Consider the following 22,689-nt stretch of genomic DNA (forward strand, 5'->3'; position numbering starts at 1 on the left):
TCTTCTCCTGGCTATCTCCTCTGGGCCTGTTCTGAACTCACCTCTTCTGGGACAAGAAGACTGTGGAATTGATGGAATCTCTGGAGGTCATGTTTACTGATCCCTAATGGATAAGTGACCCCTCATGGGTCGTCCTTTGCCTGGAGTCGCAAATGCCAGTCAAATGAAACTGACAGAGCAGAAACTTTACTCATTGATCAAGGAGTGGAGAAGGGAGAGCTTTGCTTTAAAAACACGGTGTTCCCAAAGAGAAGGGAGTAAGGGAATTTTAAAGGGGTAGGAGGCAGACTTGTCATCAAGGCTCTATGAAAGGGGTGGATACTTCCAGGAGTAGCCTAGTGTAGCCGGGGCATGCACAGTCTTCCAGCCTTCCTTGCACAGGGCATGAATTGTGCCCAGCAGAGTGCAAAAACTCACCTTGGGTAGAGATCTTAGCATGGAAATCAGGCAAAGGTAACTTGCAGACACCTGCACAGACCTCATGTGTGCAGGCACATTCCTGCGTTTCCTGTGGTCAAGTCAGAGCTGGTTCAGGGCAGTTGACCACTGCATATCTCTTGAGGCATGGCTGCAAAACATCTCTATCAAATACCAGGTGCTTTTGAAACAAACACAGAGCTAAATCAAGGCAAGGATTAGCTCCTAGAGGCTGACATGGGTAACAGCATCTACACTGATATTCTTTACAATGAACAAACAAAACAATAATTTATGTTACATATGTACACACACACACACCCCAAAAAAGGAAAACACGTTACAAGGTTAACCGTTGTCATTTCTAAATAGTAAAAATGGGAAATTTTAATTTTTCCATATTCTTGTAATTTCAGAAATGTTCCTTGATGATTATTTAACTTTATAATGGGAAAAAATAAACATTTTTTAAATAAGAAAAGGTGGGAGAAAGAGGGGAAACAAGGAAGGAATAAGAATAAAAAGGCAGATATAGAAGCCCTGAACGAATTTCAGGATGCTAAGTAAGTTACCTGTCAGCTTACTGGGCTCACCTTTTTTCTTATGTAATAAAAAAAATCACCCATATGTCTCCCATTTATAGCCAAACTCAGTTAATTACAGCATTGTTTGCAGTGGCTTCTGGGCAGGGTCAATACGGGTAATTAGATCTTTTACAATCTTTGGGAAGTTACTCTCATTCCCTGTGAAACATCGATATCAGATGCAGTGTGCGTTAGAAAGAAGCCGTGACGAGTAATGTCGCTGAATAACCGGGTCCCAAGGTCAGTGGAGTGAAAAACTGAGGCAATTAGATAACTCAGACACAATTTATTGTCCCTGAATAATCAAGAGCAGTAAGTTTTATCAGAATTCTTTAGAAAAAAGTCTCAATTCTGAGGTTTAACAAAGCCAGGCACAGTGCAGAATCACACACTCTTAGAGCTGGGTGGAACCCTAGGAGCTGTCCAACTTTGTTCTAGCATCGAAAGCCTTTCTTTAAATCAACTCGTAAATAGAAGCTTGATACCATAACCTTTGGGCGGAATCAGAAAGGGCAGGAGGCATAAATGTAAACAAACCTGCGCTTGAGCTCCAATTCCATCTTTGGGCCAGGTGAGTTGGCCTACCTGAACTGCTATATTGTGAATAAAATAAGCATCACTAACACTGACCTCAAAGATCGGCTGTGGGAACAGGTGAAATGCAGCCTGGACATGGCAAGCGATGTTTGTAAGTGGGGGGCTGGAGTTCGTGAGTCCTCTCAAAACTAAACACTATGGAAATGAGTTTGCCCCTTGGAAATTGAAATTGGGGCTGACCTATGCAAAATCACTGAACAAGTCTGAATAATTTACAGTGCAGCAGAACTGGTTTGTGTCTGATTGAATTTATTAACATTTAAAGACAGAATGTGAGGCTCAGAGGAGGAGTTGAGAATCTCAGAGGCATTCCACACATAAGCATTTTCCGGAGGATTTTCACATTTAACCAATAACCTCCAAGTCCTATTCAGGAGGGGATCCCCAGTGTGGAAAGGTTGGAGGGGGTTTTCTGCCAAGGAGTCTGAGATTCCTGTTTTCACAGGCACTGTCACCCTTGCTTGCAGATGTGGGTATCCGGGTGTCTGAGGCTAATGCCTTTAGACCTTGGGTGCCTCTGGCTCCCTTTGTCCTGAATCCGTGCCATTCATGCAAGCTCTGATGCTTATTTGGAATCTCATGTAGGTCAGCCTCTGACAGCACTCTGCAGTGGTCACTTGGAGGTTGAGCATTCCAGTCCCTGTGGCCGTTTTTCCTTACGGTAAATTCATAAGTTGGTATTCAAGATTTATCCCTCTGTCCTATAAGCTTATTCAATCTGACCCTGTCCGAGAGATAAATCGGCTCTTTGTGATGACAAGAGTAACGTGGCCTCAGACTGGGGAAAAGGCAATAAATGTCCCCTAGTGAGGGTGGCTCTTAGAGGCTGGCCAACAGTCTCCTTTGATGGGACAACCCAGCATCACTTTATGGCTACGTTAAGTACTTTTTAGTTTCAGTTTCTGTATTAGTCACCCATGAAGTAGTCTGTACCTCCCTTTTCTATCCCAGGGAGCGGTCTTTGCTTGAATACCCCCTGAAGTAGTCTGAGACAGGTATTTGTGCCCAAATATTTTATTTGGGAGGTGGTCACAGGAAGCACCAATAGAAAAGCGGAGGCAGGAGACCGGAAATGGATGAAAACCAGTAAAGTTTACAATATCAAGCAAGTTAATGCCGAGGGCAGCTAGGGCTCAGTCCCAGTGGAAACCCGGGGAGACAGTGGAGAGCATGGTGCAGAGTTATTCACCTCTCCGTCCCATGGGCAAGGAAGAGGTACGTTTATCCTCTCATTCCCGTCTCTTTATGGATGAAGGCGGGTCCCTGGCGCATCAGCTCATGGCACTTCTGGCCTCTTAGGGTCTGGAACCTGGAGAACGATTCAGGTGAGACTCTCCGGGGCTTTCAGTAGAGCTGTGTACTTTTCAAAAAGGGTGTGCCCCAGAGGGGTGAGAGGCGTGAATGGGGAGGGAGGTCATGAAAGAATAAAGCACAACCGATACTCTTAAAGGCTTAAAATGGCTGGACATCATCTTCAGTGATAATCCAGTTTATGGTAAAGGCTGTGCAAGACTCTTTGTGCTTTCGGATTTGATTCCCAAAAAGGCACCAGAAGGAAGGAAGTAAAAGCAAATCTGCCACTGATTTCCACTTCTTTTCATTCTCTGTGACTTTTTTTTTTTGCACCTAATGATGAAAAACTGTACTCTGCATCAAGGTATCTGGAAAATGAAGCTGCATTTGAGGCACATTACAGATGAGGAATGAGCCATATGCAGTGTGTACAAAACTCAATTATGGAATCATTTCCCAGCTATTACGAGATACTCCATTACCAATGCCTAATTGAAAGTCAAACATGATTGGCCACTGTAAAAGGCTAAAAGTGAAAGACGGCAGAATTTACACTAGCAGGTATAAAGGCAACACCCATCTGTACACAAACGAACAAACAAAAGAGACTGGAAAAATTAAATACTGAGGAAGAGCTCTGGCCTTAAGCACATCGCACCTGAGTTGATGAGTGAAATAATGGCTGTAGCAGTTTACTTCCCCAGGCCATGCTGAACTCAGTGCTACAACCCTGCCATATAGTAATGTTCCATTTCAATGTCTGGCAGAAATCAAAGCATGGGAGTCTGCCAGCTGACCCCAGTTTAACTTGGGCCAACATGACGGGTTTAGAACACAAGTCCAAACTTCTTATATTCAAAGTGAAAGTAATATCACATTTGCTTAAATTTTTCAGTTTTATTTAAGATTCACTAAAGCCCTTCCCGCCCACCCAAATTCAGGGGAATCCAATATCAGTTATTTGGAGGACTGTTGGTGTGGGTCCCTTTCTCTGTCCCCTTGTATGACACAAGAGCACCGGCAGGGCAGGAGGGAGGGAGGGCTCACGCAGATCTGAAATGGTGTCTGCCAGGCGTCACAGTCTTGAGCAGGGAAGAAGCAAGATCACTGTGTGCCTGTGCCTGCTGGCCTTGCTCCTTGCATCTGTGTGATGCCTTGAAGAAGTAGTGGACCCCCACCTCCTACGAGCCAAGCTATAGCAGAGTACCCTTGTCCAGCTCTCTGCCCAGAAGGGCAACTCACTGGGGACTCCAGGACCTCCAAGCTAAACTGAGCCCCCATGCTTCTTCATACAGTGGTCTTAGGTCACAATGCCTAGCCCCTGCCCTTTTCGCTAAGATTCTGTTAGCTCTGGGTTTCCCACCTCTACCCCCAAGCCACAGACTAAAAGTCAAAAATACTCTTTACTCTCCTGTTTTGGGACAAGTAAGCCTAACTGCCTCACTGGAACTAGAGTCAACCTCTTCTTCCTTGGTTATTTTCAACTTCCCTTTTTTTTCTCTTATAAATTGGCATATATAAACCAAAGTCAGGAAGAGAAGAGAAGTAGGGAAAAGTGACTCGGTGACAAGAGGGTTGGAAGGGTAACACACAGCTCTGAAGCTACTTACCACCTCTGAAAATACCAGCAGATCAAAGGCATCCGTGTTGTTAATAGCAACAAAAATAAATTTTCCAGGTTAGAATTCGACCAGAAGACTTCAGGAGTTATAACTGTTTCCTCATGAGTTTCTGATACAAGTGTCCTTGCCTTGATTTCATTGGTTGTCACTCCCGTTTCATAGGCATCTGATGTGACACTTAGAGACACAAAGATTTCACAAAGGTTTTTCTTTTAGATTTTGTTGCTTTGGAGTGTGTATTGCGTTCCCCCAAATCCTCTGTTGAGCTGACTCTGATTCGTCTACAGAGTAGTGGCTGATAATTCTGTTGATGTTTCTAAGACCATTTCAGGATTCTCACTGGAGGCTTTTTGGCTTTCTGAAATAAATAAATAAATAAATATGTATATTTATATTATAGGAGAGAAATATTTAACATTTGTTTAGTATAATACTTTTTAAATCTCAGGGAAGAATTGCCAAAACAGTTTGTTAAAATTATAGATCACACCCGATATTCTAATGCAGTAGGTCTGGTATGGACCCCAGGAATCTGTATTTGTAATAATGACTTTCAGATGCAGGAAGTTCAGAAAGATACACTTTGTGTGAAACACTTATTTGATATCATCTATGTGTCACACAATTTGCTGAAAGCTTTATAGGGCTTATTTTATCAAACCATCACATCAGTGCTGTAACAGAAGTGTTATTAGCCTCATTTTATAGATGATGGAGGCTGAAAAAGAGAAATTAAAACTCAAAGTCATTAAATAAGCATATTTTAGATCAGAGATTCAAATTAAATTGTATCTACATGGTTGCAAAGACCAAACTCTTTCAATTATATTACATTATAAAATTCTAGTGTTAATGATATTCCAATTCTACCAAAAGTGGCAATTCCCTACTAATACTTCTTAAGTTAAAAATTTATCTGTTCTTCAGTCACAATTTATGAATTAATCGTGTTAGGTTATGTCGTGAAAACAAACAACCTCTGGAGAGGAGAGACTTCACTCGGATTCCTTTTCACTCATGTTCCATGCTCATCTTGAGTCGTGCTGAGGGTTCTGTTCCATGTCGTTGTCACTCAGGGACACAAAGTGGCAGAGACACTACCATCTGGAATGTCGCTGCTCCCTGTGGCAGGAGAGGAAAGTAAAGCAAAAAGGCACCAGGTCTCCTGCTCCCATCTTATTAGCTATAGTGGCCTGGCCATGCCTAACGGTAGGAGGGTAGGGAAGTCTGCTCTGCCTTGTGTTCAGAAGGCAGAGAACTGGCAACACTTGTAAACAACACAAAGGGTCACTGGAAAGTATCAGACTTGGAGAAAGAAGCTCTGAGTTCAAAGTGTGACTTCGCAATATACTAACACCATGACTTTAACCAAGTCAATACATTTCAGTTCTTCATTTCCTAAACAGGTACAATAATACTTTACCGTATGGTTGTTCTGAAAATCAAGTAAGACTAAATACGTACATTCAAACAGTTTAGTGCCTGAAGCGTAATAGACACTCTCCCTAAAACTGGTTAAATTAGAAATAATCACCTTGCTGATTCCAGTTGCATATCCATGTACCGATGATGTTTCAGATTCACAGAGCTGTTGTTTTATTTTCACACTTAAATTCAGAGATGGTAATCTAATGAAACTTGGGAAATCATTACAGAGGGAGAATTGGAGGCAGTTAACTTGCCAGTGTGAGATGCTTTCATAGGCTGGGTTCCTCAGTAAACAGAGGTCAAGAGTTGTTTGCAAGAGAGGTACTACCCACAAAAGGGTGAGGGAAGCTGGACTGGATAAGAAGAAAAGTTGACTTGTGATGCAGTCATAACAGAACGTCTGCCTGGGACCTGGGAGTTGAGATGGCCCCTCAGGGATGCCCTGGATTGTGGCAGGGGAGGCAGGCCTGACTTTGTGCCAGGTGGTGCTGTTGGAGGGCAACTTCTAGAGAGGGACTTAACTGAGAGCCCTCACCGGGCAACGCTGCGGAAACTGGGGGACTGAGGGCTTCAGGCCTGAATCAAGGGATCTGAGTAATGCACCAACAGGCTCCACCTTTAAAAGCAGACCTGGAAGTGGAATAAGCTGTAAGACTGGAAGCCCCCAGACTGTGACTTGTTATTCTTTCTCATTAACTCTTGCTTCCACTAGAGTAGTAAGTGAGGTATTTATTGTTCAATATTCTAATATATAAACGGTGAGCTTTATAGAAACATATGTCATGGGCATAGAACCTAAATTATTTTTCTCTTGCCTCTCTGTTGTCCTCATTTGGGAATAATTGGCCTCCTGCTACCAGAATGGTGGGTGTAATGCCAAAAAAGAACTTACTTTCATGACAATCGCCTCAGAAATCATTCCTAGAAGGCAAGATCCTTATTTGGCTAATTTCTTGGTTTCAAATACTTTCTTAAACTTGTACCTCTTAGACTGAATGTCAGATTTCCCCAGAACTTCTTAGGAACGTTCCCATGAAACATGAAGAGACACAAGATAAAAACGACACATCTTTGGAGCATAGACTTGACTCAATCACTTAAAATGTGATGGGGAAGGGAGTACACTTAATAATTTAATAAGTTTCCAGTTAAAAAGCATATATATTAAGGATTACAAAACTGTACTATTTTAAAGATAAAACAATATTCTTTCTTTCTTTATTTAACATTTTTTATTGAGTTATAGTCATTTTACAATGTTGTGTCAGAGTCCAGTGTTGAGCACAACTTTTCAGTTATACATGAGCATACATATATTCATTGTCACATTTTTTTTCACTGTGACCTACCACAAGATCTTGTATATATTTCCCTGTGCTATACAGTATAATCTTGTTTATCTATTCTACATATGCCTGTCAGTATCTACAAATTCTGAATTCCCAGTCTGTCCCTTCCCACCCCCCGCTCCCTTGGCAACCACAAGTTTGTATTCTATGTCTATGAGTCTGTTTCTGTTTTGTATTTATGTTTATTTATTTATTTATTTTTAGATTCCACATATGAGCGATCTCATATGGTATTTTTCTTTCTCTTTCTGGCTAACTTCACTTAGAATTATGTTCTCCAGGGACGTCCATATTGCTGCAAAGGGCATTATGTTGTCTGTTCTTATGGCTGAATAGCATTCCATTGTATAAATATATCACATCTTCTTTATCCAGTCATCTGTTGATGGACATTTAGGCTGTTTCCATGTCTTGGCTATTGTAAATAATGCTGCTATGAACATTGGGGTGCAGGTGTCATTTTGAAGTAGGGTTCCTTCTGGATATATGCCCAGGAGTGGGATTCCTGGGTCATATGGTAAGTCTATTCCTAGTCTTTTGAGGAATCTCCATACTGCTTTCCACAGTGGCTGCACCAAACTGCATTCCCACCAGCAGTGTAGGAGGGCTTGCTTTTCTCCACAGCCTCTCCAGCATTTGTCATTTGTGGACTTTTGAATGATGGCCATTCTGACTGGTGTGAGATGATACCTCATTGTAGTTTTGATTTGCATTTCTCTGATAATTAGTGATATTGAGCATTTTTTCATGTGCCTGTTGATCATTTATATTTCTTTCTTGGAGAATTGCTTGTTAGGTCTTCTGCTGTTTTTGGATTGGGTTGTTTGTTTCTTTCTTATTAAGTCGTATGAGCTGCTTATGTATTCTGGAGATCAAGCCTTTGTCGGTTTCATCGTTTGCAAAAATTTTCTCCCATTCCGTAGGTGGTCGTTTTGTTTTATTTATGGTTTCCTTTGCTGTACAGAAGCTTGTAAGTTTAATTAGGTCCCATAACAATATTCTTTAAATAAGATGTAAAGGAGCATTGAAATCTGTAGTAGAGCATTCAAACTATGAGAGACACAAGTTTGTTCTGCTGTGCCTTTAAGGGGGCTTCACTGGAAAAGTCTGAGAAGCCTACAGCCTTCCCATTGTTGGTTGATCATTGTTTCTTTCAAATTTTGCAATTTTTATACTGAAGCGACACACCTCTAGCAGTTGTTTCCTTGGGTAATAGAACAGACAAGGGAGGCTTGTATTTCTGTAGAGCACTAAGGGTGAATGACAGTATACTGTAAGCCAGCCCAGTGATGCTCTAAGGAGACAGGAAGAGCCCTCTGTCTTAAAGTGTCTCCCAAAATAGGGTCATGGAGGAATGTAAGTGAGCGTAGGATGTGCAATAATGTTTATCAAGCATTTTCCACAAACCAAACATCTTTTCATAAAGTTTATCTCCTATAATACTATTTTCAAGAAGTATTTATTATCCTGATTTGATGAATGGAGAAACTGAAGCTTGGAGAAGTTAAGAAAATGGGAAAGGGTTTAAACTCAAGTTTGCTGGTCTTCAGAGCTACAGCTCACTTATCCATTGTAAACAAGCTCTTGGCCAAAATATTAAGTTCTTTTGACTAATACAGAAAAAGTCCTATAGTACAGAAAGGTGTCTGGGCTTTGGGATCAGACAGAGATTTAGATCTTTGTTCTTTTATGTATTAACTCTATGACATTTGGGAATGACTGAATAATTTTGAACCTCAGATATTTTACCTGGAAAATGAAAAACATCAGTGCTGAGCTGTTAGGATAAGAGCAATATATAAATGCACAGCAGAAATCGAATCAGTGATAGTAATTTTGTTTAATATTGTGTTTGAGATACATGCAATAATCTTCTAGGAGATTCCAAATCTAGCATTATATTATTCCTTGGTGATGAATTCAGTGAATCTGTCTAAATGAATATGCCATTCCTCCTTCCCAGTCCTCTTAGAAAGAAACCTAGTGGAGCCTTGGCGGTCACTCAGGGACCCTGGGCAGGGGATGAAAACATTCTGACTCAGGGCCCTCCTCCCGGCCCCCAGTCTGTGTAATTCAGCCTGGCCCTGAAATGCCTCTGCTTCTCTCCGGCAGTTGCTGACCATCAGTTCATCAAATAGCCTCCTTTAGTTTTCCTAAAGAAGCCTTGACAGTCCCAGTATGCTGTTGCTGTTTCTTCCTTTTTTTTTTTTTTTTTTTTTGTAAATCTTCCTGTTTTACCTGGCCCATTTTTGCATGGGATATTTTCTCCACCAATTGAGCTAGTTTTAATTAAAGCTGATAATTCTGGGGTGCCTTCCACATGCTCCCTGATGAGTGTGATATAAATGGACATAATAAACAGACCATCTAATATTGATAGAGTCTACAGCTGCATCTGCTAATTAGGGCCAGCAAAGGCTTTGGGGGCAAGAGTTCCCATGTGACATTTGTTTAATTAAAGCCTTTGTCTGCCCTATTCAGAAGGGTGAAAAACAGTCCACTTAAAATGTACTGAAAACAAACATAGCCTTTGGAATGCAGAACATTCCATAACAGTCTCTCCTGGGTTCCCAGAAGGAAAATTTTAGGTCAAAGTAATATTTTTTCTTGATTATACAGTACAATGTTGTTGTTTTAATTAAGCCAGATTATTTATTCTACCTCCCAATCCACATGTATGCCTACGAAAAAAAAAAAAAAAAGAAGAAGTAGGTCTGGTCAATACGCGCTAAGGGAGGAATCCGTTCAGAGACAAGCCGGGAAGGATTGGGGCGGGGTCCTGGGCCTACTGACAGACTCGACTTCTTGTTTATTGTCCTATGGCTAGATGATGAGCTTGCCTTGACCCACGGTGTAGGTTTCTGCTCTCAATAACAAGCTGAGTTATTTACTGTAGATCTTTAATCACCTGTTTTAGGTCAAGGAATAAGGTGCGCTGTGTTAAGATGACACAGGAAGTGTGAGGTTAGGAGAGCAGGAGAGACAGGAAATGTGGATGTCAGTCCTGACTTTGCCATGAATGTAGAAAATTATTCTTGAAGTCTTAGTTGCTTTCTCTTGAGAAATGGAAGTATGTATATGTAGGGAGGACTTCAACTCGTTTGATTTCAAGACTTTCTTGCTTCAGTTTCTTTGAACACACTTTCTTTGAGGGGATTTTTCCAAATGTGGTTCATATGAATTGCCAATTTTTAAGTAATTAAAATACAAAACCTTACATTAACAATAAATTGGTAAATTGTTCTTTCATGATATATCCTGTAGGCTTTTTATTCTTTGATTGTATATCTTGAAAGATTGCTTTTAATTCACTATGAAGAATTTAGCTTATCAATGAATTATAGATACAAGGAATGAATAAATAGAGTATTATCTATTAGAACCATATACTATGGAGAAAAAAAAGGTTTTTTTTTACTGTATAGGTAGATGTCTCCAATCTCTATGGCTGTCCCTAGTTCATGATTTAGCTGTAAGTTTGGCTAAAATCAATAAATGCAAGACTGTCTTAAGTATGTGAATTACAACTCCCCACATTACCATGAAGCATAATGTTGAGCAAAATAAACAGAGTAAATATTTATTTATATAAAGTTCAAATCCTGCATGCTTAAAAATCATTTATAGAAACATGTAGATATAAAGGAAAGATATAAGAAAAGCAAGAAATGGTAACAGCTTTCAGGATAGAAATCTTTGAGTAGAGGGATGGGAGGGGTTTTAGGAAGGGACATGCAAAGGTCTTAGAAGGTACTGATCTGTTTCTGCAGCCAGTTGGTAATTACACAGATGTTCAATTTATTATTAGTCTAAAAAGTACATCAATGCTACACATTTACATTACACAACATTTTAGGATACGATTTAGAGCAAAATATGTTTTTAGAAAGCTAAATAAAGAAATCTTTTTAAAATAAATAGATAAATAAATAAATACCAAAGTGTCTTGATGCTAAGATGTACCTTATTCCTTCTTCGCATTTTGATGTTTCTAAAATCAAGATGCTTCTCAAAATCAAAGTCAAAATGGATCAGCCTAAGTTGTAACATAGCTGTCGTTGTTTGTAGGTGCACAAATTTAGCTCTGCGTGTGTTTCTGTGTGTGTGAGAGAGACAGAAGATAACTTTTTATCTGATACTCATTTAAGTTCAGTTACTTGCCCTATTCCATGGGTTAAATTTCAACTTTTACATTTGGAACCCTAATTGTTACTAAATATGCCTTCAAAAGTATTACACTAAAAAGCAATATTGAAAAAAAAATTTATTTTGAACGTTGACACTTATCCTATCATACATAGGTCCATAAAGAAAAAGTAGTAGATTTTTCAACTCTCTCAGCGCAGGTAATGATATGGTGACAGCTAGGAGAGATTGATCTGACCAGGTCACGTATGTGAAGGACTGTGACTTCAGTCCCAGAAATCCGTCTTTCTAAACTTTCTTTTCTCTGTCCTTCCCTTCCTTCCTTTCTTTTCTTTCCCTCCTTCCTTGCCTCCCTCTCTCCTTCCTTCCTGCTTCCTTTTTTAAATCAGTGACTTTATTTTAATATCTTCACATTATTAAAAATTCATGCTTATATACACTTACAAAGAAGAAAGTAAAATAAAACACAGTATCTCATCACTCAAAAATGATCAGGAATATTAGGAATATATCATTCCAGAATTTTCTATTAGCATATGTATAGATAAAAGGATCAATAACGACAGATTTAAAATCCTAAGTTATGTGGGCTGAGTTATGCATATTTTCCTTAACTTAATGTATTAAATTTATTTTTACTTTAACAGATAAAAATGAAATAAGGCACATTGCTTAGCATATGCACAACATTTCCTAGCCCTGTCAGCTGAGAAGGCCTAGAAGCAAGGACGTGACAGTTGCAACAAGCACACCTCCCACCCAGATCTTGGTTTCTAATACCGTTCTCTGATAAGAGGAACCAGGCTCCTTAGAGGAATGCCTGATGCTAGGTCTGGGGCAGGAGATACACAAGTGTCAGAAAGTGATAAATTATTCAAAACCCCCCACAGTGATGGGGGTATCTCAAAGGGTTATCGAGAGCCAACTGAAAGAGTTCTAATGGCCAAAGCTGAAATGATTAAAGCAACAACTTAAGTAAGGTAGTGTTGGATTGTAGCCCAAATTACTGAAAAATCCATCCACCATGCTAATTACACATAAATAAATAGATGACAGATAGAGAGATAAGGGGAGCAAAGAAATCTCCTCTGCAGAAAAATTTTAAACTGATTTGTGTAGCTACTTCAACCTCAAAAAGGTGAAGCATAACCCCCAACTTTTAAATGTGGGTTGTGTAGAGTAACTTACCTCTGAAGAGTAAATATGAAAAGTGGTTAAAAAAAAAAAAAAAGAGTAACTTTGCAGTGGAGAAACCTGACAGCCATGACCTCAGCCAGATAATTAAGGCTACCAGTGATAAATCATGTTGACAGTATGGAGCCTGGATGTATCGTGATGAAAATGGCACTTGGCCCCTGTGATCTTCCTCCCAAAATCCATAACCCCAGCCTAACCATGAAAGTACATCAAATAAATCCCAGCTGAGGGACATTCAGTGAAACACCTGACCTGTACTCATCAAAACTGTCAAGCTCATCAAAAACAAGGGAAGTCTGAGAAACTGTCAGAAACTAAGGAGACATGTAACGTCAGGTCCTGGATGGCATCCTGGAGTGGAGAAAGACATTGGGTGAAAATTAGGAATTTAAAGGAATTACAGTATGAACTTTAGTGAATAAGAATGATCTATATTGACAAATGTAGCATACTCAGATAAGATGGTAATAACGGGGGAAACTGGCTGTAGGGATAGGCAAGAACTCTCTGTACTAGCTTCACTATTTTTCTGTAAACCTAAAACAGTTCTAACTGAAAAAGGTTATTTTATAAAATGAAGTACACCAAGGGAATTATTATATTTTGAAAGACTTTTTATATTGCAAGAGATATATCCTAAAATATATTTCTACTTATTACGTGGACACTTAGAGTTGAGCTGTTAGAGTCATATTTTTTAAAGTATTTTTTCAACTTCAGAATTTCTATTAACTGCCATCTGTGATAGGTGAGAAATTAGTACAATGACGTATTATTCCTGCTTCCTTTCTTCTGTCCCTTTTTTGATACTTATTATATATAAAATGTTTTATGTTGATAATGTATAAATTCTTCTATGTAATGATAGTTCCTACAGATTCTTTTTGGAGTGAGGAGGAGGTAATTAGGTTTACTTATTTATTTTAATGGCGGTACTGGGGATTGAACCCAGGACCTTGTGCTTGCTGAGCACACACGCTACCTCTGACCTATTCCCTCCCCAACCCTTACAAATTTTTAACTATATTTACATAACTCAATGCTAGCATTTTTTACCCCATTTTTTTCATTTCTGAGGCTTTTATTTAAAATACTTCTGTTGATACTCTATAATCTCATTATCAGTTAGATTTTTTTGTTTAAAATAACTCATAGATTTTGTTCCCTGAGATCTGGGATGCTTGAAAACATCTATGCATAGTTTTATGCATGAAGGAAATAAAGCTGGGGATGAAGTTGTGTCACACTTTTTAATCTGTGTACTCTTCATGCAAACCATATATGTGTGTGTTGCATTAAAAAAATAAGTTTACATAAAATGTTCTCTTTTTTTTTAATGGAGGTCCTAGGAATCCAGAACTTCATGCATGCTAAGCATGCACTCTACCACTGAGCTAAACCCACATGTTTTCTTAACTGACCCAGCCTGTTTGGGGTGTGTGTGTGTGTGTGTGTGTGTGTGTGTTTGTGTGTGTGTGTGTGTGTTTATGTGTGTTTGTGTGTGTACCTAAATACCCCACCTTTTTCAGTATCACAGAGTTTAAGAGTAAGACTTTTTACATTCAAAATTCAGAAATTACATTGAATCAATTTTGTATATTTGGAGATATATATATATATATATATATATATATATATATATATATATATATATACACACACACACACACACATATATAAGAAAAGAAAGCTGGCATAATGGAAAAGATCAAATAAAATAGGTGATATGAGGGGAAAGAGAAAGATCAAACGAGCGTGGCTTAATTTTGAGCCACCAACAAATATCTAAGAAACTAGTATCCAGCTTAGAATATGATTTTCCATACAGAAGTCTAGAGCTTAACTCTTTTCCTGACATAAAATTTGAGAACACTTTGTGTGGGACCAAGCAGAACCAAGAGATGGATGAGGAATGTGAGTTTGGTAATACTGACAGAACTCACTTACAGCTACGATGCTCATTATCCCTGCCAACACTGAGAACAGCTTCAGTGCCCTGGGTACCCTGGGCGCTCTTCATAATTGCCTCTGAGACCTTCTCAATTCTGTGTATTCATCTCAGCATTTATCTCATCAACAGCATGCTGCCCACCTGCTAGGCATGTGAATTAGTCATGTAGTGAAATGTCCAGGGGATCAAAATAAAAACTCATGTCTTTAAGTGAGGGTGGCTAGTCCACTTGATGTACGTTTTTAATATTATAGGTAGAGTATTTCTTCAAGGAGCAACTGCTAGATGTGTAAATATAAAGTGATCAGACATCGATCATCTATTGAATTAAGTGAAAGATGAATAGGATCCCTTGGAGTTCAGAATAGGCTGTCCCTTAAGTCCCCTTTGGTATACAGAGCTGGCATCTATCTCTGGTCCTCCCCACAACAAAACTAGCTTCTTGTTCAAAGACCATCATCCATCATACCAACTCTGAGACTTGAATCCTCTGAATTCTCCCATACAGTAGCAATCAGGACTTTGTAATTTACACAGAAAAATTCACTTTAGGTGAAGAAGGAATACATTATAAGGATACAGGATAAATGAAAAGAAAGTTTAGTGCTTCTATGTCTTTAAAAGAAATTGGAGCCAGGATTAGAAAACCAAATGGCCTCTTAACAGATATTCTCATTCTCACACTCTCTCTCCTTCCCTCTCTTCCTCTTGATGCCCTGTGTTTACGTTATCAAGTTCATATGAAGGTATTACTTCCTCTGCAACATTGGAATAATGCATTATGAAGAAGGATATGGTTAGGTTGATAATGATGGTGTTAATGATGATGAAGTACCTACTTTCTGCATCTGAAAAGCAGGGTAATACTTCTCCGATAGGAATGTTATAAATATTGAACATCATTATGTATGGAGAAATCCAGCAATATTCCTGCTAAACTAAACTAAATTAAAAGTCAAGTAAGTGTCCAGCCACCAAGGGCCTTGCATTCTGTGTCAGTGTTACAGTTAGTTACCATTCATTAATCCCTTTTTGACTGGATTTGGGTAAATCAGCTTCTTTAATACTCTTGACAAGTGATGAGGTGGGTGTTCTTATTGTGCTCTTTCCAGATGAGGAAACTGAAATGCAGACAGGTGAGTAAGTATGTAGAACCTGGAATTGAAGTTAGTAAGTCTGATTTAAGGGTTTGTGCTCTTAATCTCTGTTACACTGACTCTCAGGTTGAATTGTAACCCAAAAGGGGTGGTAATCTTGTGAAGATGTTAACCAATGCAGTTTTAGAAACAATTTGAAACAGATTTGATTTTTCTAAAGATCACTCAGATGATAAAATAGAGAAAGACTTCATGATACAAAGGTTAGCTCTTAGCATTGCTAATGAAGTTAAGAATAAACTTTCCTGTGCAAAAAAAAATTGGAAATATATGTGGCTCAACATAACCAAGATGAACATAAAACAGCCCTGAAACCATTTGATCATTCTAAAGAGTTCAGATCAAGGTTAACCTACATACCAATTTTTCAAAAAGCATAGTTCTCCCTCTTTTTTCTCTTGTGAGGCAAAAATCTAGCTTAATGGCAGGACTAAGAACTTTTGAGTTACTGACGGCATGTCAAATCTTGGGATAAAACAGCTTCAGATTCATGAAGAGATCAGTCAGCTATCCAGCATTTCCAGGATCAGATTGCAGGGGAGCTCCGGCGGGACCTTTGAGGCCTGAGTTTAAATTATCTCCAAAGCACAGGCATGCAAAGGAGGTATCCAATGCGGCAAATTCTACACCCTAACAACTGTAACTGGAGGAAAGCCTCATGAACTCAAAATGTTTCATCTTCGAATCAGGCACAGCCCCAATTTCCATTTATAAGCTGCTAATAAAAGCTTCAAATTTCTCTTGGCAATGTCTCTTCTCTCTCACACACAGACACGTGCATGTACACACACACACACACACACACACATACACACGTGTACATATATAAATATACACGCTCGGTTTAAGTACTGGTTCTTACAAATACTGTGAGCCAGTCTTTTGGTCTCACTGAACCTCAGTTTTTCTGTCTGTAAAATGGATTGTTAAATCCTGTTCTATCTATCTCGGAGATTATTTTAAAGAACAGTACAAACAAGACACTTCTATTCAAAAGGTAGTTATTTTGTCTATTATGGCCATTTGGACAGGCACAGTGACCAATAATCAGGTTAACATAATGTTTTATTTTTGACATGTAAATGGTCATTAAGTGTTTTAAATCCTTTTTTAACAAAGGAGATTTGAAGATCAGCTTTTCAGGCCACAGCTTTGGGCAGAGACCAAGATAATTCAGCTGCCAGCTACAAAGTACCGCAGCCAACTGCCAGAAACACTGTTCATTTTTGAATGGGAAACTATTTCTGCCAAACCAAGTCTTTGGGGTTTTTATAGTTCTTTCCCATATGTCCCTATGAAAATGTTATTTTTCATATCTCATTTTTGAATTGGGCTGTCAGGATGACAGGTATCAACTGTTTTCCAGGCCTGGGAGATTAATCCAGTTAAACTGAATTTAAGCATGAAGAGTGTTTTAGGGAATCCAGTGATCTATGTCTTGAAGATACAGACAGCATGGTGTTTGGCCTCCAGTTTATAGATGGCACACCAGGTCTGCTTCTGCGTAAACAGCTCTTAGACAAACGTTCCTCAACTGGCATCAGCACCTTCTGGGGACAACGGTTGGGAGAGTATTTAACAACCAGTCGTGTTATAACTGATTAGGAAATGCCGTTTTCATTCTTGGTCATCTCCACCTGATGGCCAGAGTAGAAAAAGAGGGCGGTTTGTTAAAAGCAGACCACTCTCTGAATTCTAAGCAGCTAAAATCAAATATGGTCTGGGGAGGAATAAGAGTTCTGATCTGATATGTTCAGCTTCCTCTCCCTGCCAAGACTGTACGGGAACATTTTCCTGTCCTTTCATCCTAGGGGATAGCAGAGACTCCGAGAGATTGAAATGTTGGGATAAATAGGGTTGAGTTTCTGAGAACTGTTACGAAACTTTTAATAAGTGAAAATGCCTGCAAAGTTATATAATAGGACTGAACTATCGTCAAGGGATTCAGGCTTCCAAAAAGATCAAGTTTTAAAGAAAAATTGATAGCAGTTAGTACAAATAGATACAACCGTTTTGACTTTACATCTCCCATATTTGAGACACCACACTAAACCTCTTGCATCCTACCAAGGAGTTTGGGCATCCTTCAAATAGAAAACTATTTCCTTCATAGTACTTGTCACTCAGCTTCTGTGTATCCCTACCAGCCAGAAAGATTTTTGCTGAGCTTACATCTCTGTACTCTGTGTTATGAAAACCACAGGTTTATCAAATGTGCATTTTTATGCTACTAGCCTGTCCACCTTGAAATATTCCTGAGCGATGGGAAGCCATTAAAGATTTTAAGCAGAGATGTGACACATTTGACATTGCAGTGGTGAGGATTGGAAGAGAGCAAGGCAGGAAGTAGAAAGGTACATTGGGAGGATGTAGCAGTGACACAAGTTACAGATCACGATAGCTTAAGGCAGACGTGTGGAGTGACACAGTTAGTAGGTATTTACAAATTAGAATTGGTAGGAGGTCACGACTGAGTGAACACTGTGGAGGAAGAAGAAGAAATCGATGATAATACCCAGGTTTCTAATTTTGGAAATGGTGAATGAGGGTGCCAATAACTCAAAGGATGAAAACGAGCTCGCCTTGGGGATGAGAAAAAGATGATGTATTCAGATTTGTGCATTTTTCACTAGCTAATGCGACTTGTACATCTAGGTCCAAGTGGGAACCTTTAACTTTAAACCTGGTTTAAAGTTATGGTAGGTGTTTTGATTATGATGGCCCCAATGATCTCCATCTCCTGATATTCAGGTTTTCTGTAGTATTCTCCCCTTGAGTAGTTTGCTTCTGACCAACAGAACATGCAAACATTGAGGAGATATCTCCTCCATGATTAGGTTACAAAGATTGTGAATCCCATCTTGCTAGTACATGCTCTCTATTGTTCAGACAGCTTGCACACTTAGATGAAGCAAGCCATCATATTGGAGAGGCCCATATGGCAAGGCACTGAGGGTGGCCTCTGGCTAAAAGCCAGCAAGGAACTGAAGCCTTTAATCCACGAACCTGCGAAGAACTGACTACTGCCTGCAGTCCCTGAGTGAGCCTTCCCCAGGTGGGCCTTCAGAAGAGACTCAGACCATAGGCTGACACCTTGATCACAGCCTTGTGAGAGAGAATCCAGCGAAACTGCACCCTGATCCCAGACCCGCAGCAATTGTAAGATAATAAATGTGTGTTGGTTTAAACCACTAAGTCTTTGGGTAATGTCTTATGCCACAGTAGCTAACTAATTCCTGACCTCTGGAGGTGGAGGCTAGATTTGGGATTCAGCAGCATATGGATAATATATATTGATTGTGAGAAAGCTCAGCTTGAGACAATGTGTAGTGATGGGGGAAAGCAGGGTCGTACAGAAGCTGGAGGAATAGTAAAATTAAGGAGTGGAGGGTGGAGGGTGGAGGACCAGGAGCGTGGAAAGGGAAATGCAAAGAAATAAGAGTTCTGAAAGCTGCGAGTTGCAGGATGGCTGAGGAAGGCATGACCAAATATCAGATGCTGAGATAAAGACTGAAAACTGCTTTTGGGAAAAAGGTGTTTTTTGCTTACCTTGATGTGGACGGTTTCAAAGAAGTGACCTGGCGGAAGGCAGATTTCATTAGATTAAGGAGATAACACAAAGCAAAAATGTGAAAAAAGCTTCCTTGAAGAAGCTGAGTTGTTGAAGGAAGGAAAGAATAATGTGATATTTGCTGTAGGATGAAGAGTTAGTGACTTTTTTATGAGGAGAGAGACTTGAGCATATTTATGTGATGAGGGCTTCTTGGCCAGGCAAATTTTGATTATACTTTCTGTTATTTATAACAGAGCTGTTATAAAATAAAACCAATAAAGGGAATAACTTGTTTAGCCATTCATAATCCTCCTGCCCTTTTGAGGGTGCTTACATGTCCATTTGCATTTTATATAACAGAACACGTGTCATTTTTCTATGTATTATAACATAAACATTTCTTAATGTTGTTGTATTTGTGGCATAGTTATTTTTAATACTGTATACTATATTGTCAAGTTTGTGTACTAGAAATGATCTATTTCCTATTTCTTGGACCTTTAGGTTGTTTCCAACTTTTTACAACTGTAAATAACACTGTGATTAATTGTGCAAAATTGTTCCAAAACAAAAACAAAGAGGCTCCCACTAAGAGATGTTTTCTGGATGTTTGCCAAAGCCAGCACTCTTCATGCTAAAGGGCTCTGAGCTGAATTCGATAAAAATTCATGCAAAAACTGCAGGAGCTCTTTCTTTTTCAATTTTTAAAAATTATCCCAAACTTCAAAAGCCCAACAGGTGGGCAGCTCAAATACAGAGAAAGAGATTCTTGATGGACGTTAAGCTTTCTGTGAACCCAGGTGTGTTCTGTGCATTGATATCTTTTCTACTAACATCTAGAGGTACCTGAAATACAGGAGAGAAGGCCTCAATCATCCTTCTTCATCTATTTATGTATTTATGTATGTACTTATGTATTTAGTATTGGAAAGAAGTTACTGTCCTTAATTCCTTCCTTGCCACTGCACGCCAAGTAAAATAATCCGCTCTCCCTTGGAGGGCTGGACACACTGCCAGAAAATAGCTTGCATTTGAGCTTAGAACTATTGTTGCAAATCTGCTAAACCTTAGGTTTGCCAAATCCTCCCTAAGAATAGCTATCACCTTTCTGGTGAGACACTTGTTGAAAGGAAGAGCTTTTCCTGCTTTTGCAGTGGTCAGCTGAAATTGGAAATATGTAAGAGTATGTCAGCCTTTCCTCACCGTTCCTCCCCTGACCTGGCCTCTCTCTCTGAGACCCCCCTCCTTTTTATTCATCCTGGTTTAAGATGCTAAAAGCATCTTCCTATCTCTGAGGGCTTGAGTAAGTGAAGAGTTACTTACAAAAAGGCAAGGAAGATTAACAGGGACCAGGACCTCAAAAACCATCACAAGGAAAGACACAAGAAGGCCTTGTTGAGGGAGGAGGTCTACGAGTAGTTAAGAGCTGTGGTTCTGCAGCAGAGAGACCCGGGTTGAAACCCCAAGTAAATGCTCTTTGGATACAACAATACAACCTCCTTCTTCCCATCCTTGTCTTGAGCAAATGCTTGGGGAGTTGAGATGGTGTGTTCATCCTCTCCGGCAGAACTTTCTCACACACATGGGCCTCCAGTGAGCCTTCTCTCTTCCCATTTGCTCCCTTCTTCCTTTTTTAAAATAAGGATTCATGTGAGTAATGAGTCTCATTCTTAGCACTATGTATTTAATAAGTTTTATACTTTAAAAAATCCTATCAGTGGGTTCCTGTTGGATGGGGGCGACTGCAGAATGGGCTCAATCTGTCATCTTGAAACTGAGGGGTAGCGCTCTTGTCTTCTCTCCTGACTTCAATTTGCCCCACTCCCTGGGGCTTACATGTCTCTGACTACTCCCCTGGATTCTTCAAAGTTCAGCTCAGGTTCTGGAAGCTTCTAGGATAACTTTAGCCCTCAGAATTCTCTTCCTCCTCCGAAGTACGTAATATTCATTTGGTGGTGGACAAGAAAGCGTGAAGGAGTTACAGTGTTGTGGTGCAGACTTTGTCAGCCTTGGCACTGTGGACATTGGGGGCTGGCTGGATGATTCTTCACTGTGGGGCACATCTCCTCCCCCAGCAGGGCAGGCCAAAAGTCAGCAAACGTTGCCATAGGTCCCCCGAGGGACAAAAATCACTTCTGGTTGAGCACCACTGTTGAAGCAAGATCCCCATGTATCAGGTAATGTGCTAGACTCTATACAGTCTTTATTCAGGGCCACTTTTCTACCTTTTTATTCCTTTTGCTTCAGTTCACTCATTTTAAACTTATTTTGTATTGCATCTTTACCTTTGTAAAGCACTTTAATCCTTTTTTTTTTTTTAACAAGGCAGGTAATATATAAACACTCATGGCTTCTTTTAAACCTTGCCACAACCCTTGAATGTCAATATTGGCATCACCTTTTAGCAGATGAATACTGAAGATTAGAGATCTGTCTTCGATAACTGGACTAAGTTCCAAAAACCAAACATTGGAGGGAAACATTGTCTGATTCCAGACTCCGTATTTTCAGGGCACAATGCTGTTTTGTTTACTTTCTCTCCACAGACCCATCCTTGCTACTCTGCTGAATTTTAGCTTGCAGAACTGGGGTTGAGTCTACTACCTCCTGGGACTAGCGTTCATTTCTTATGCTGGCATAGGAATAGTTATCCAAAGGAAAAACAGGCTGTCTTTTAGCTCGCCAGAAACCCCACGAAAGAGAGAACGGGGTGGTGCACTTTGTCAGCCTTGGCACTGTGGACATCTGGGGCTGGGTGGATGGGGGGTAGGGGTGGGGGGGTATAAAAATCTGATACTAAAAGCATTCATTTTGTATCATTTATCTTACACTTCACTAAAACTATTCAATACGTTTGAAGCTGCAGAAAATACATTACAGGGAAAAAACAAATCATCTCCATGATTACTTTAATGCACAACCTTGGCTTCCAGGCATTTCCCTCATTTCCTCAGGGGAAGGCCATTCCTCTAGCTTCTTTCTTTTCAATTGATTGCTAGGATTTCAATCTCTTTAGACCTTTTGCATTAGAGGAAAAAACAAGTCTTTTTTTTTTTTTCCCTGAACTCGGGGAATTAGGAGTTTATCACAGTCTTTCCTTATTTAACTACCTATAGAATTAAAAAAAACCCATCAAAATGCCTCAGGACAGAAAGTTCAAAATCCAAGTGTATCAGCATCACATCCTCAAAATCGGAAAAGGAGGATTTGGATTTCTTAATTCTGCTAGACTTTAAAAAGCATATGAGAAAGCGGGGTCTTGAAAATGGACTTCTAGAAGCAAAAGGGAAGACACCCGCAAAGGCGGGTGTTGCAGTCAATATTTTACAGCCCAGGAAACTAAGGCCCAGCAGCTAACTAACCCACGACCACCGTACCATTTCAATTCAAGCACT

The sequence above is a fragment of the Camelus dromedarius genome, chromosome 12, assembly GCF_036321535.1.
Source record: "Camelus dromedarius isolate mCamDro1 chromosome 12, mCamDro1.pat, whole genome shotgun sequence".
NCBI classification, from domain to species: domain Eukaryota; kingdom Metazoa; phylum Chordata; class Mammalia; order Artiodactyla; family Camelidae; genus Camelus; species Camelus dromedarius.